Source organism: Artibeus jamaicensis, unplaced genomic scaffold, assembly GCF_021234435.1.
Source record: "Artibeus jamaicensis isolate MK-2021 breed Jamaican fruit bat unplaced genomic scaffold, CSHL_Jam_final contig_2962, whole genome shotgun sequence".
Classification (NCBI taxonomy): domain Eukaryota; kingdom Metazoa; phylum Chordata; class Mammalia; order Chiroptera; family Phyllostomidae; genus Artibeus; species Artibeus jamaicensis.
In genome coordinates this window covers 666,250-679,342 of record NW_026521675.1, presented here as the reverse complement: position 1 = coordinate 679,342, position 13,093 = coordinate 666,250, and the positions used below count along the sequence as shown (strand labels likewise).

At 38.5% G+C, this 13,093-nt stretch overlaps 1 long non-coding RNA gene across 2 annotated transcripts in view; it reads right to left on the bottom strand.

Moving 5' to 3' along the window:
* The window catches only part of LOC119041197 (uncharacterized), a 32,840-nt gene that overhangs the window by 15,279 nt on the left and 4,468 nt on the right, over positions 1–13,093 (bottom strand). Inside the window, exons 1-3 of one of the 2 annotated variants that reach the window (XR_005080987.2) lie at positions 12,395–12,557; positions 10,430–10,547; positions 9,195–9,264 (exon numbers count right to left, since the gene is read on the bottom strand). This is a non-coding gene — a long non-coding RNA (uncharacterized LOC119041197). Of the gene's footprint in view, positions 1–9,194; positions 9,265–10,429; positions 10,548–12,394; positions 12,558–13,093 lie in introns of those variants that run through there. The other variant, XR_005080989.2, reaches the window with a different exon arrangement.

Below are 13,093 nucleotides of genomic sequence, written 5' to 3'. Positions count from 1 at the left end.
ATTCCTGGTTAGGACACATCCAGAGCCAATTTATCAATGTTTCTTTCTCTCTCTCTCTCTTGCTTTCTCTCTCTCCCTATCTTTCTCTATCTCCCCACACCTTCTCTCTCTCTGCCCTCTCCACCCTTCCTCTCGTTCTAAAATCAATAAACATATCCTCAGGTGAAGATTTTTTAATTAAATTAAGAATGAAAAAGAATACACTGGAGGGAATAAAAAGTTAGTTGAAAAGAGCAGGAAATCAAAATGGTGATTTGAAAGACAAAGTAGAAAAAACACCCAATCAGAGCAGCAAAAAAAAGAAAAGGAATTAAAAAGACTGAAAATAATTTAAGGAAACTCTGGGACAACATGAAGCACAAAAATATCCACATCATAGGGGTTCCAGATGGAGAAGGAAGAGAGCAAGAGTTTGAGAGCTTATTATTGGGGATCCAAGATGGCAGAGGAGTGAGTGGAAGCTACACTAACCTCCTCCCAGGACTCATCTGGAATTACAACTAAATTATACAAAAATCATCCCGAATAACCAAATGAACACCAGCTAGAGAAAAGCCTTATAACCACAGACAGACAGAAGAAACCTCTTCATCTAGGTAGGGAATGCAGAGGAGGCATGAGAGGGCTGGCTGGGCTCCCACAGCTGGCAGCTGAAGTTCTGGGGGGGTTATTTCAGCTGCTGGGGTCTAACCTGGGGTCTAAGTGGGGTCTAAGCCCCAAATTTGGCTCTCCTGTCTAAAGCAACAGAGCCAAAAGGAAACCCATATAACAACCAGCTGTGAAAAACAGCAGGGTTTCTGTCTGCCAGGGAGAGACAGCTGGAAACACAGAGAGCTTCTTAAAGGGCCAATGCACAAAATTTCATTTGTAGCCACTTACCCTGGGCTCTGTGAGAGGGAGGAGTAGTCTAGAGACACTTGAGGAGAGCCCGGGGCTGGTGGCTCTGGGGAGAGAATTGAAGGAACAGCTACCAGGATACCTGTGTTGAGTAATTCCCCATACTGCAGGAGCCATCTCTCTCAGGCAGAGCACTGTTCTCCACGTGGCATCAACCTGAGGAGAAGCAATAGCCCTCAGGCTATTGATCATAGCTTGATTAGTTTAACACTGACCTGTTTGACTGACTGATTAGCTTAGTAGCTAAGTCAGAAAACACAATGAAGCAGCCGAAATGGGAAGACAAAGACCCCAAATGAAAGAATAAGAGAATTCTCCAGAAGAACCGGATGAAATGGAGGCAAGATGAAAATAGAGAGTTTAGAGTAATGATTATAAGGATACTCACCCACATGAAAAAAGACATAGAAATCATTAAAAAGAACCAGTCAGAAATAAAGAATGCAATATCCAAAATAAATAATACACTGGAAGGAATAAACAGTAGGTTAGATGAATTAGAGGATCAAAGCAGTGTTTTGGAAGACAAGAGAGGAAAAAACCCAAGAAAAGCAAAACAAAAAGAAAAAAGAATTTTTAAAAAATGAGGAGGTCTTAAGAAACATTTTGGACAACATGAAGCATAACAATATCCATATCATGGAAATACCAGAAGGAGAAGAGAGCAGGCAAGGAATCAGGAACCTACTTGAAGAAATAGTGACTGAAAATTTCCCTAATCTAGTTAAGAAAAAAGATATAAATCCAGGAAGCTCAGAGAGTCCCAAACAAGTTAGACCCAAAGAGGCTTACACTGAGACACAACATAGTTAAAATGACAAGGTTTAAAGACAAGGAGAGAATCCTAAAAACTGGAACAGAATAGCAGATAGTAACCTACAACAGAGCATCAATTAAGACTGCCATCTGAGTACCCAACAGAAACACTTCAGGCCAGAAGGGAGTGGCCTGAAATATTCAAATGAAAAGCAAGGAGCTACAACCAAAGCTACTTTACCCAGAAAGGCTATGATATAAAATTGAAGGAGAAACAAGGAGCTTCCCAGACAAGAAAAAAACTAAAGGAGTTTGTTACTACCAAGTTAGCACTGCAACAAATGATAAATTTGTTTGCAGAGAAGGAGAAGGAGAAAAACAAGAAGGAGAAGAAGAAGGAGGAGAAGGAGAAGGAGCAGGGGGAGAAGGATGAGAAGGAGAATAGGAGGAGGAGAAGAAGGAGGAGGAAGAGGAAGAAGAAGAGAAAAGCAGGAGGGGGAGAGGTGGGGAGGGGGAGAAAAAGAAGAAGATGACGATGAAGAAGAAGACCTGTTGGAAGAAATAATTACAAAAAACTTTCTTAACTTGGTGGAAGAAAAAGATACAAAAGTCCAGGAAGCACAGAGAGTCCCAAACAAGATGAACCCAAAGAGGCCCATACCAAGACACATCATAATTAAAATGGCTAAGGTTAAAGACAAAGAGAGAATCTTAAAAGCAGCAAGAAAAAAAGCAGATAATTACCTAAAAGGAAGTTCCTATAAGACTGTCAGCTGATCTCTCAGCAAATACATTTCAGCCCAAAAGTTACTGGCACAAAATATTCAAAGTGATGAAAAGCAAGTACCTACAACCAACAGTACTTTACCCAGCAAAGCTATCATTTAAAATTGAAGAAAAAATAAAGAGCTTCTCAGTCAAGAAAAAGCTAAAAAAGATTGTTACCACCAAACCAGTACTAAAAAAAAATGTCATAAGGCCTGCTTTGAGATGTAGAAAAAGAAAAACCAAAAAATGAACAGAGTTAAAAAAATAAAATAGCAATAAATACATACCTATCAACAATCACTTTAAATGTAAATGGCTTAAATGCTCCAATCAAAAGACATAAGGTAGCTGAATGGATAGGAAAGCAAGACCCATATATATAACGTCTACAAGAAACTCAACTCAGAATGAAATATACACACAGACTAAAATTAAAGAGATGGAAAAAGATATTTCATGCAAATGGAAATGAAAGCTAGGGTAACAATACTTATATCTGACAAAACAGACTTTAAAACAAAGGCAAAGAAGGACACTACATAATGATAAAAGGATAAATCTAACAAGAGGATATAGTCCTGGTGAAGATTTATGCACCCAACATAGGAGCACCTAAATATGTAAAGTAAATAATTTTGGATATAAACAGAGAAACAGTAATATAGTCATAGTAGGGTATTTTAACAACCCATTGACATCAATAGATAGATCTTCCAGACAGATAATCAACAAGAAACCAGTGGCCTTAAATCCATCTGATATACCACATCAGATGGACTTAATATCATTAGAGCATTCCACCCCAAAAGCAGCAAAATATACATTCTTTTCATCGAACTTTTCACTGATCATTGAATGTTCCAAGTGCACATGGAACATTTTCTAGGCTAGACCACATGTTAGGACATAAAACAAGTTTCACTTAATTTAATAAGACTGAAATCATACCAAGTATTTTCTCTGACCAAAATGGTATGAAACTAGGTATCAACCACGGGTGGGGGGGAATAAAAAACACACCGTCATAAAGGTTAAATGACACGCAACTAAAAAATAAATAGGTTAACAATGAGATCAATATGCAAATCAATAATTACCTGATAACAAATGAGAATGAGAACACGAGAACCCAAAATCTACAAGATACAGTGAAAGCAGTCCTAAGAGGAAAACTCAGCATGACAGGCCTACCTTGGAAACAAGAAAAACTCAAGTAAGCAATTGAAATGTACACTTAAAGGAACTAAAAAAAACACAAAAGTGAGTGGAAGGAAGGAAATAGTAAAGATCAGAGCAGAAATATACAAAATAGAGTCTAAAAAATATAAAATTTCAATGAAACCAAGAGCTCATTCTTGAGCTCTTGTTTATCAAAAGATAAACAAGATGGACAAAACTTTGACCAGATGCATAAAAAAAAGAGAGAGAAACCAAATAAATACAATCAGAAATGAAAAAGGCGAGGTAACAACTGACACCAAAGAAATACAAAAACTGTAATAAAATATTACAAACAACTATATACCAATAAATTGAATAATCTGGAAGAAATCAATGAATTCCTAGATCATATCAATAGATGTAGATAAAGCATTTGATAAAATCCAGCACCCATTCTGATTAAAACTCTCAGCAAAATGGAATAAAGGAAACATACCTCAACATAATAAAGGCCATATATGACAAACCTAGAGCCAATATCATACTCAATGGACAAAAACTAAAAGCATTTTCCTTAATATCAGGAACAAGACAGGAATGTCTGCTCTCTCTACTCTTATTCTATATAGTACTGGAAGTCCTAGCCACAACAATCAGCCAAGATTATATAAAAGGCATCCAAATTGGAAAAGAGAGTAAAAATGTCATTATTTACAGATGACATGATATTGTACATACAAAACCCTGAAGACTCCACCAATAAACTACTAGAGCTAATAAATGAATTCAGCAAAGAAACAGGATACAAAATCAATATTCAGGAATCAGTGGCATTGCTATATACCAGCAATGAACTGTCAGAAAGAAACAACAACAAAAAAATCCTATTTACTATTGGGATTATTAGCAAAAAAATAAGCTACCTAGTAATAAAGTTAACCAAGGAAGTAAAAGACCTGTACATGGAAAATTATAGGATTGAAGAAAGAAGCTGAGAAAGATACAAATAAGTGAGAGCATGTTCTGTTTTCATGGATTGAAAGACTTAACATCATTAAAATGTCCATACTACCCAAAGCAATCTATAGATTCACCACAATTTCTATTAAAATACCAATGGCATATTTCACATATCTACGCAAATATTCCAAAAATTTATATGCAATCAGGAAAAGACTTAGAATAACCTCAGCTACCTTGAGAAAGAACAAAGTTGGCGGAATCATAATACCTGATAGCAAACTATGCTACAAAGCCATTGTAATCAAAACATACTGGTACTGTTATAAGAACAGGCAAATAGATCAGAGAGCCCAGACATCAATCCATACCTATATGGTTAGTTAATACTTCACAAAGGAGGTAACACCATACAATGGAGTAAATACAGCCCTTTCAATAAATGATGCTGGGAAAATTGGACAGGTACATGCAAAAAGCGAAACTAGACCCTCAACTGCACCACACAGAAGAATAAATTCAAATGAATAAAAGACTTAAATGTAAGCTATGAAACCATAAAAATCCTAGGAAAAAAAAACAGTAAAATCTCAGACATCTCCTATAGCAATATTTTTGCCAGTATGTTTCTTAGGGCAAGGGAAATAAAGGGAAAAAATTAACAAGTGGGACTATGTCAAACTAAAAAGCTTCTGCACAGAAAAAGAAACCATCAACAAAATGAAAAGGGAACCTACTGTACTGGAGAACACATTTGCCAATGATATATCTGATATCAGGTTAATTTCCAAATGTCATAATGAACTTATACAACTCACCCTGACTGGTATGGCTCATCCCTCATGCCAAAAGGTCACCAGTTCCATTCCCACTTAGGGTGTACGCCTGGGTTGTGGGCCAGGTCCTAGCCTGGGGTGTGCAAGAGGCAACTGATCAATGTTTCTCTCACACATTAATGTTTCACTACCTCTCTTTCTCTCTCCATTCCCATCTCTAAAAATAAATAAAGAACTTACACAACTCAACACCAGGAAGACTGACAATCCATTTAAAGATGGGCAAAGGACCTGAATTTACATTTCTCCAAAGAGGAAATACAGATGGCCAATGGACATATAAAAAAATGCTCAACATCACTAATCATCAGAGAGATGAAAACTGAAAACAACAATGAGACATCACCTCACACCTGCCAGAATGGCTACCATCAGTAAATCAGCAAACAAGTGCTGATGAGGATGTGGGAAAAAGGAAACCCTCATGCACTATTGGTGGGAATGCAAACTGGTGCGACCACTATGGAGTACAGTATAGAGTTGCCTTTAAAATTTAAAAATGGAACTGCCTTTTGACCCAGCAATTCCACATCTGGGAATATATCCTAAGAATCCCAGAACACCAATTTGAAAGAATATATGCACCCCTGTGTTCATAGCAGCATTCTTTACAATAGCCAAGTTCTAGAAACAGCCCAAGTGCTGATTGTAGATGAGTGGACAAAAAAGATCTGGTACATTCACACAACGGAATACAATGCAGCCGTAGGATGGAAGTAAATGCTACATTTTGTGACAGCATGGATGGACCTGGAGATTATTATGCTAATGAAATAAGCCAGTCCCAGAAAGACAAATACCATATGACTTCATTTATGTGTGGAATCTAATGAACAAAATAAACTGACGAACAAAACAGAAACAGAAGCATGGACACATGGAACAGACTGACGGCTGTCAGAGAAAAGGGAACAGTCTAGGTGAAAGAAGGTGAAGGGATTAGCCAAAGAACACATATGCATAACTCACAGACACAGACAACAGTGTGGTGACGGCCAGAGGGAAGGAGGAGTGGGGCTGGGTGGAAGTAGGGAGGGGCGGAGAGGAAATGGGGACATCTGTAATAGTGTCAACCATATAATAATGAAATAACTGAGAGATTTCATCCCAAAAGAGCCACAAGAACTGATAGTATATATCAGCAGGTGCCCAAGGAGTATCCCTAAGACTGGATTTTAATGGTGCTTGATCAAGAAAGCTCCAACCACCATGGCCAGGTGACTCAATTGTCTGAGCATTGTCCTGTACATTAAAAAGGCAGCAAGTTCAATCCCCAGGCTGTGCACAGGCGGGAAGCAACCAATAGATGTTTCTCACATCGATATTCCTCTCACTCTCTTTCTCTCCCTCCTTCCCTCCCTTCCTCTCTAAGATCAATAAACATATTTTCAGGTGAGAATTTTTTAAAAGTTAGAACATAAGACTGGATATGCAAGAATTTATTGACTTGGGGACACATTCTCAGGCTATGAGATTTAATACATAGTCAAGGACCTCAGGGGAGTAGATATGCTCACTGTAGTAAGAAAACTCACCAAAAGTAGGGAGGCCCTTAGAAGCTCAGAGAGATCAAAAGCCCATAATGACTGAGCAGAATAGAAATACCTGAGATTTTTGGAAGATAATAAAGTAAAACATATAAAGTGACAGGGAGATGGGCATGTTGGAAGCGCTTGATTATGTAAGACCCACAAAAGGGTTACATTTCATGAAAAAGCCTAAAGGACACAATACTCACCAAGGCGTTAGGAATGTGCCGATGACAGGGGCATCAACCTTACTAAGAAGTTCAGTGGCTCTCTGCTCATTGACATCTGTGGGAATGATGGAGCTCTAAAGTAATAGAAATCATGTGCGAGCACATAACCACTAGAAACTAGGAGGCTGCAATTACCCTAACAAGAGGACAAGGGAGTCAGCCAAAACCCATTACTCAGAGGGAGTTGGAAAGATGGTTTATAGAACATGGTCTTGACAAAGATTGCTACATTTAAATGGATTTGTATAATGGAATTGTAGATAATAAAGAAAGAGTACAGAAACAAAATAGGGTTGCATAAGATTCTTACACTGGCTGGAAAACAGACATCCTTTCAAGAGGTGTGAGAAGGCAGGCATCCCCAAAGTGGCCAGCAGGCAGGAAAGTAAGCACTGGCCCACGGCCCAGTTGAGGACAGTGAAGAGGAGCATGAGACATAGCTGCCAGGTGGGCAGCTCCCTAGTAAGTGAAAACCTAGAGGGTTTTCAGAAACCTAGAGGGTAAAACAAAGAGAGGTAAAACTGATGAGCGGAGCAAGAATAGATTTTTTTCTGCATGGCCTTCAGGAGTGGGGGCAGTAAGAAGAGTGGGGTCAAATTAGAAAGCCTAGTCCTCGCAGATGAACGCCTTTCTTGAGTCAGCACCTAGTTATTCTACATCTCTGAAACTGGAAACTGGACATCTTAATGCAGGGTGTACAAATACGGAATAGTAGCCAAGCAACCAAATATTAGTCTTAATAATATTGTAGACTCCAAGACCCTTTCAACCACAAGTTCCCCTTGCTCTTCCCCTGCCTCCTATTATCCATCTTATGATCTCCCATCTTATTTCTCATCTGAATTCTCTCTGAAGCTACAAGAAAGTTGCAGGCCCTTTTCTTGCCACCAGATGGTGGTAAAGAACCTTATCAAGTTAAATCTGATAAATTTTTCACCTTCACTGTCGACACTTCAGGCCAGATTATTCTTTTTTGTGGGAGACTGTCCTGTGCATAATGTAAAAAAACTGTTTGATTTTGAGAAAAATTTTTAAATTTCTTTGTTTTTCATAACATTTATTCATTGGAAAAAATTAATGTGATAAAACATTCAAAAGGAAATTAAAAACACACAAAACCCCACCCATCAGATAAACTTCTGTGAAGTTTAATGACCATACTTCCAGGATATGAATACATAGTTAAATGTGTATAATTCTTCAGATATGTCAAGGTATAGTATACATACTATTCTATAATCTCCTTTTCCACTCAAAATTTTGTATGGACATATTTTGAGATCAACAAAATTGTTCTACTTTAATAATTTTAGTGCCTACATAATATCCCTCTGTTTATACTTAAACAAATCTCTACTGGTTGGCATCCAGGTTCCTAAATGTTCACTATTATTGTATAAACAGCATTGCAATTGACACCTTTGAACATACATCTTTGCATAGGCTGAGAGTGACAAACTTTCACACTCTGCAGTTCTGTGTATCTGCCAGGACTCAGAGCTTTTCAAAGTAAATTAGACATAGATCTTGTCCCAAAGTTGTACACAGACTGGTATGGATAAATGAACAGAGGATAAAACAAAATATGGTAAGTGGCATGGCAATTGAAGGAAGCACTATCAGCAAAAGATAAAGAAAATATAACTGATTGGGAGTCACTGATGGTTTTACATACACAGGCCCACGAAGAGTCATTATACAAGTTGTTCTCTGCTCCTTTTTCTTCAAATGGTTATTTATAACACCCATGTATTTAAATGCCTATTTGCCCTGTTCCCTGTATGCAGGTGAAGGCCAGTTTTTTCTTCTTCATGTACACTGTATTTATCACAGGGCCTGATATGCACTGAATTTTCAGTAAAGTCTTGCTAAATGAGGGTATTTATTAGAAACCTTCCTGTCTGGAGAGCATTCTCCTGAAAGGAGAGAAAGGAAAATCACACAGGAGCAAATAGGCTATAGATACTAGTTCAAACTCCCTATCAACTTTCCAAACTCAAAGATAGACAAGAAAACAGGGATGGGGAAAAGAGAGAGGAAGAGAGAAAGGTAAATACCTCTCTGATGCTTTCTTTCTTCTTCTGAAAAGCTCAGCCAAGAAGAAATCCAACTTTGCAGAAGAGCACACTGCAATTCAGATGATATATTTTAGTCTAGAATCTAATATCCCTCCCAAATCCCATCCACTGGTTAGCAGGAGAAAAAAAAATTAAGTCGCAGTCTAATTTAAACTTAATTCAATCTAACAACTTAAATATTCTTTTAGGAAGTGTTTCGTCTCTATTAGAAAAAGTAAGGCATAATCAATCACTCAGACAGCCTCTCCTTTCCCTGCCTCTCTTCCCAAAGCATGGTGGGAAAAGCATGCTCCTGCAATCTTCTGGCCTTGAAAAAGGTTTTCCTGTTGTGGTGGCTGCCACCTGCTGGTCTCTCAAGCACTCTCCTTGGTGAGTGCTCACCATTCTGCAGGATGCCACTGATGAATTGACTAGTTAACTTAGGTCTAAAATTTTGGAAGGGATAATGCTCCTGAGTTGCTAATGCTACACCAAGGATTCTGCTGCCTGCACAACCCCTGAGTTTCCTGCCACACTACTTGACAGTTGAGTGAACTCACTCTGCTGTGGTAGGCCTGTGGTAGCCCACTGGGTTCACAGCAAACGAAAATCCTAGGACCACGTTCTACCTGACCATGATGTGCTAAATTTCTGAGACTGAGTCCTCACCTTGAAGCATGGCCAAATCCATCTTCTATACAAAGGTTATTAATATTACCTCAGACTTCTTTCCTCATACATTTCCTTTATAAAGAATTTTAATCTCCCTCTTGACAAATGAATGCCTCTCATGGACTAAAGAGAAGTCCTAACCATGCCATCTTCATCTACATCCTCATCCCAAACTTCATGCTGTCTGATGACTACAAAGATGGTGATCTTTTCACTTGACCTCCAGACAATTTTGCCTGGAAAGTTTAAGGCGGTTTGAAGATCAAAGGGAGAGAGATTGGAAGAAAACTGCCTGGTCTGGAAAATCTGCCTGGTTACAGCACATGATACTGGTCTGGAATTCTCACAGAAATATCCTTATTTATTTCTATAATCCCTTCATCATAATTAAGAATGAGATGTTTTGGAAGATTGACCATTCATTCAATACACATTCACAGGGCACATATTATGTGCAATGTACTCTGACAGGTACAAAGTGAAACCCACTGTTAGATTCCTATTTCTGCTATACCAAATTACCACAGAGCTGGTGGTTTAAAACAATAGGTTAATTATCTTACACTTCAGGAGATGTAAAGTCCAAAATTGGGTCTTGTGGGACAAAACACAAATTATTCTCAGGACTGTATTCCTTTTGGAGGCTCTAGAGGAAAGTCTGTTTCCTTGCTTTTTTCCTCCCTAGAGAGAAGATAAACAATTGTTGTAAGTAAAAGTGAAACCATCAAAGGACACACTAAAAACAAATCAAATTTATTACTTTTTTACAAACCTTCAGTGAAAGACTTTAGCACAAAAAGCACAGCACTAGGTTGGAGGTGATGGAGAGGGATAATAAATGGGATACGTGAGTCAGAGTCCTTCTCTGACCTTGAAAGACCTATAATCTCAGCAGCAGACAGCTCATCTCATTAATAAGAATAGGAAATGAAGCAAAGAAGGAAAAGAACACCACAGGAAGAACATAAGCCAGGCTGGAAATAGCCAGTCATCATTTTGAGAGAGAAATCTCATCATAGAAGGTTATGATGGTTTCTATCCAAACTCCACACCCCTCTACAGCCCTGGACCTCCTCAACTTTAGTTGCATGTAGGTCAGGAACGTATTTTCCTAAATTCAACCATTTACAAGGTTTCTTGTTTCCACTTGGAATGTGTTTAGTTTATTGTTATCGTCAATATTCTAGTAATGATTCCAACTGTGGAAAACTGATTTTAACTGATCCTAATGATTGTAACTCCATCTGATACCAAACACAGGCTCTGTCTCTGTCTAGTCCTTCCCAGAACATTGGATCTAGAGAGGTTTCAAGACCCTGGTCTGAGAGTAATTTATATATATATATATATATATGTGTGTGTGTGTGTGTGTGTGTGTGTATAGACAGACAGAGAGAGAGTGCGTACAATGTCTTAAGAAGGAGCCATCACTATACTTCTAGGCCTTCATGATTTCAGAAATAGAACTAAAACTTGGCTTGAGGTCCATCACAACTAAATCCCTGACTGAACACTTGCTGGTGTCCCTGTACTGGCTCCCAGGACACTGCTTCATGGAGGCTTCTGCACAATAAAATGCCATCATTCAGGGTAAAACAAAGAGCTTATTTCTCTGCTTACAACTTCTGACACCAAATATGTGGCTTTTCCATACCAAGTACTTCACCAGTTCTCTGTGGACATCTACTAGGTGCCCTAAAATTCAATTCTACCACTAACTACCTGGATTTAGTGTTACCCTATAGAGCTTAATCCCGTACTTCGGAAGCCAAGCTACACTTCTAAAGAACTAGCTAAGTATTGGGGGTTCCCATGATCCTCTCCTCAAGTTTGACAATTTGCAAGAGTGGCTGGCAAGTGCTTTACTTACTGTTTCTGGTTTATGTAAAAGATAGAACTCAATACAGCCAAAAGGAAGAAATGCATAGGGCAAGGTATGTAGGAGGGGCCGCAGAGCTTCCATGCCCTCTCTGAGCGTACTAAACTTTCTAGTATCTCAATGTGTTCATCAACCTAGAAACTCTCCAAAACCTGCTGCTGAGCATTTTAATGAAAGCAAGACTGAGTAAATCACTGGTCATTGGTGATTATGTCAGTCTCCAACCTCTCCCACTAAAGTGGGGGTAGGAAAGTGCTGAGAGCTCCAACCTCCTCATGGCTCTAATTATGTGGTTATATTCTTATGGTAACCAGTCTCCATCCTCCCAGAGTACCTCATTAGCATAAACTCAGGTGTGGTTGAAATGGACTTTTTATGAATAACAAACGAAATGCTCCTTTATCCCTATCATTGAGGATATTCCAAGGGTTTTATGAACTCTGTGCCAGGCACCAGGGTTTATGAACAAATTTACATTTTTTATTATAGCACAGCATCACGCAGGGGTTCTCTCTGCAGTAGCATAGACAAGTTCAACTCCTTTCTCTCAGCAGAAGCTATGATATTTTATGTATAATATTTTTCTACAGGTTGGGATCTTTCTTCTTTACATGCCTCCCAGAACATTGCTTAGGACCACTTTCCTCACCTCTGCCAGAACTACAGGCACTACCAACACCTCCTCAGAGGCTCAAACTAGACTTTTGTCAGGGTTACTCCAATTCTTGATTCACCCAGAACTGTCAGATCCTTCTGAGTATCTTTTCTGGGAGTTCAGCTGGACACTCAGAGCCACAGGACACCAAGGGTCAAAAGGAGGAAGCAGTCTGTCTTGAGGCAAGCAAAAGCACAAGGAGGTGAAACATCTGTAAAAAACCTAAAAGTAGTTATTAAGCTAACTAAAAGTCCATCTGATTTTTATCACCTTGCACAACAATGCTAGCAGTGTTAGTGATGCAATAATCCTCACACAAAAATATTTTGTTGGTCCAAGTCCTGAACAATTCCTATATATGTAGCTTCATATTATAACTTTTTAAAACTAATCTCCTAAAAAATATTTCATTCTGCATGGAGATTAACTGGCAGATACACAGTCAAATCCAGCTATATATATTACTTTTCACAGTAAAGTCACAAAAAGTAACAATCTTTCAAACTCACCTGTGGTGCATTTTCTGACTCCAATCCTTGTGGGAGAACATAACCCTGCTATTATAGCAGTAAATTTAAAATAAACAGTCTTAGTTGTATGATATTTTTCTTTTCTGACTTACCTTTTTTTAGTAAGGTGAAGTTTCAGATGAAATCAGCAAACAGCCAAAATAAACCTTTAACAACATACGGT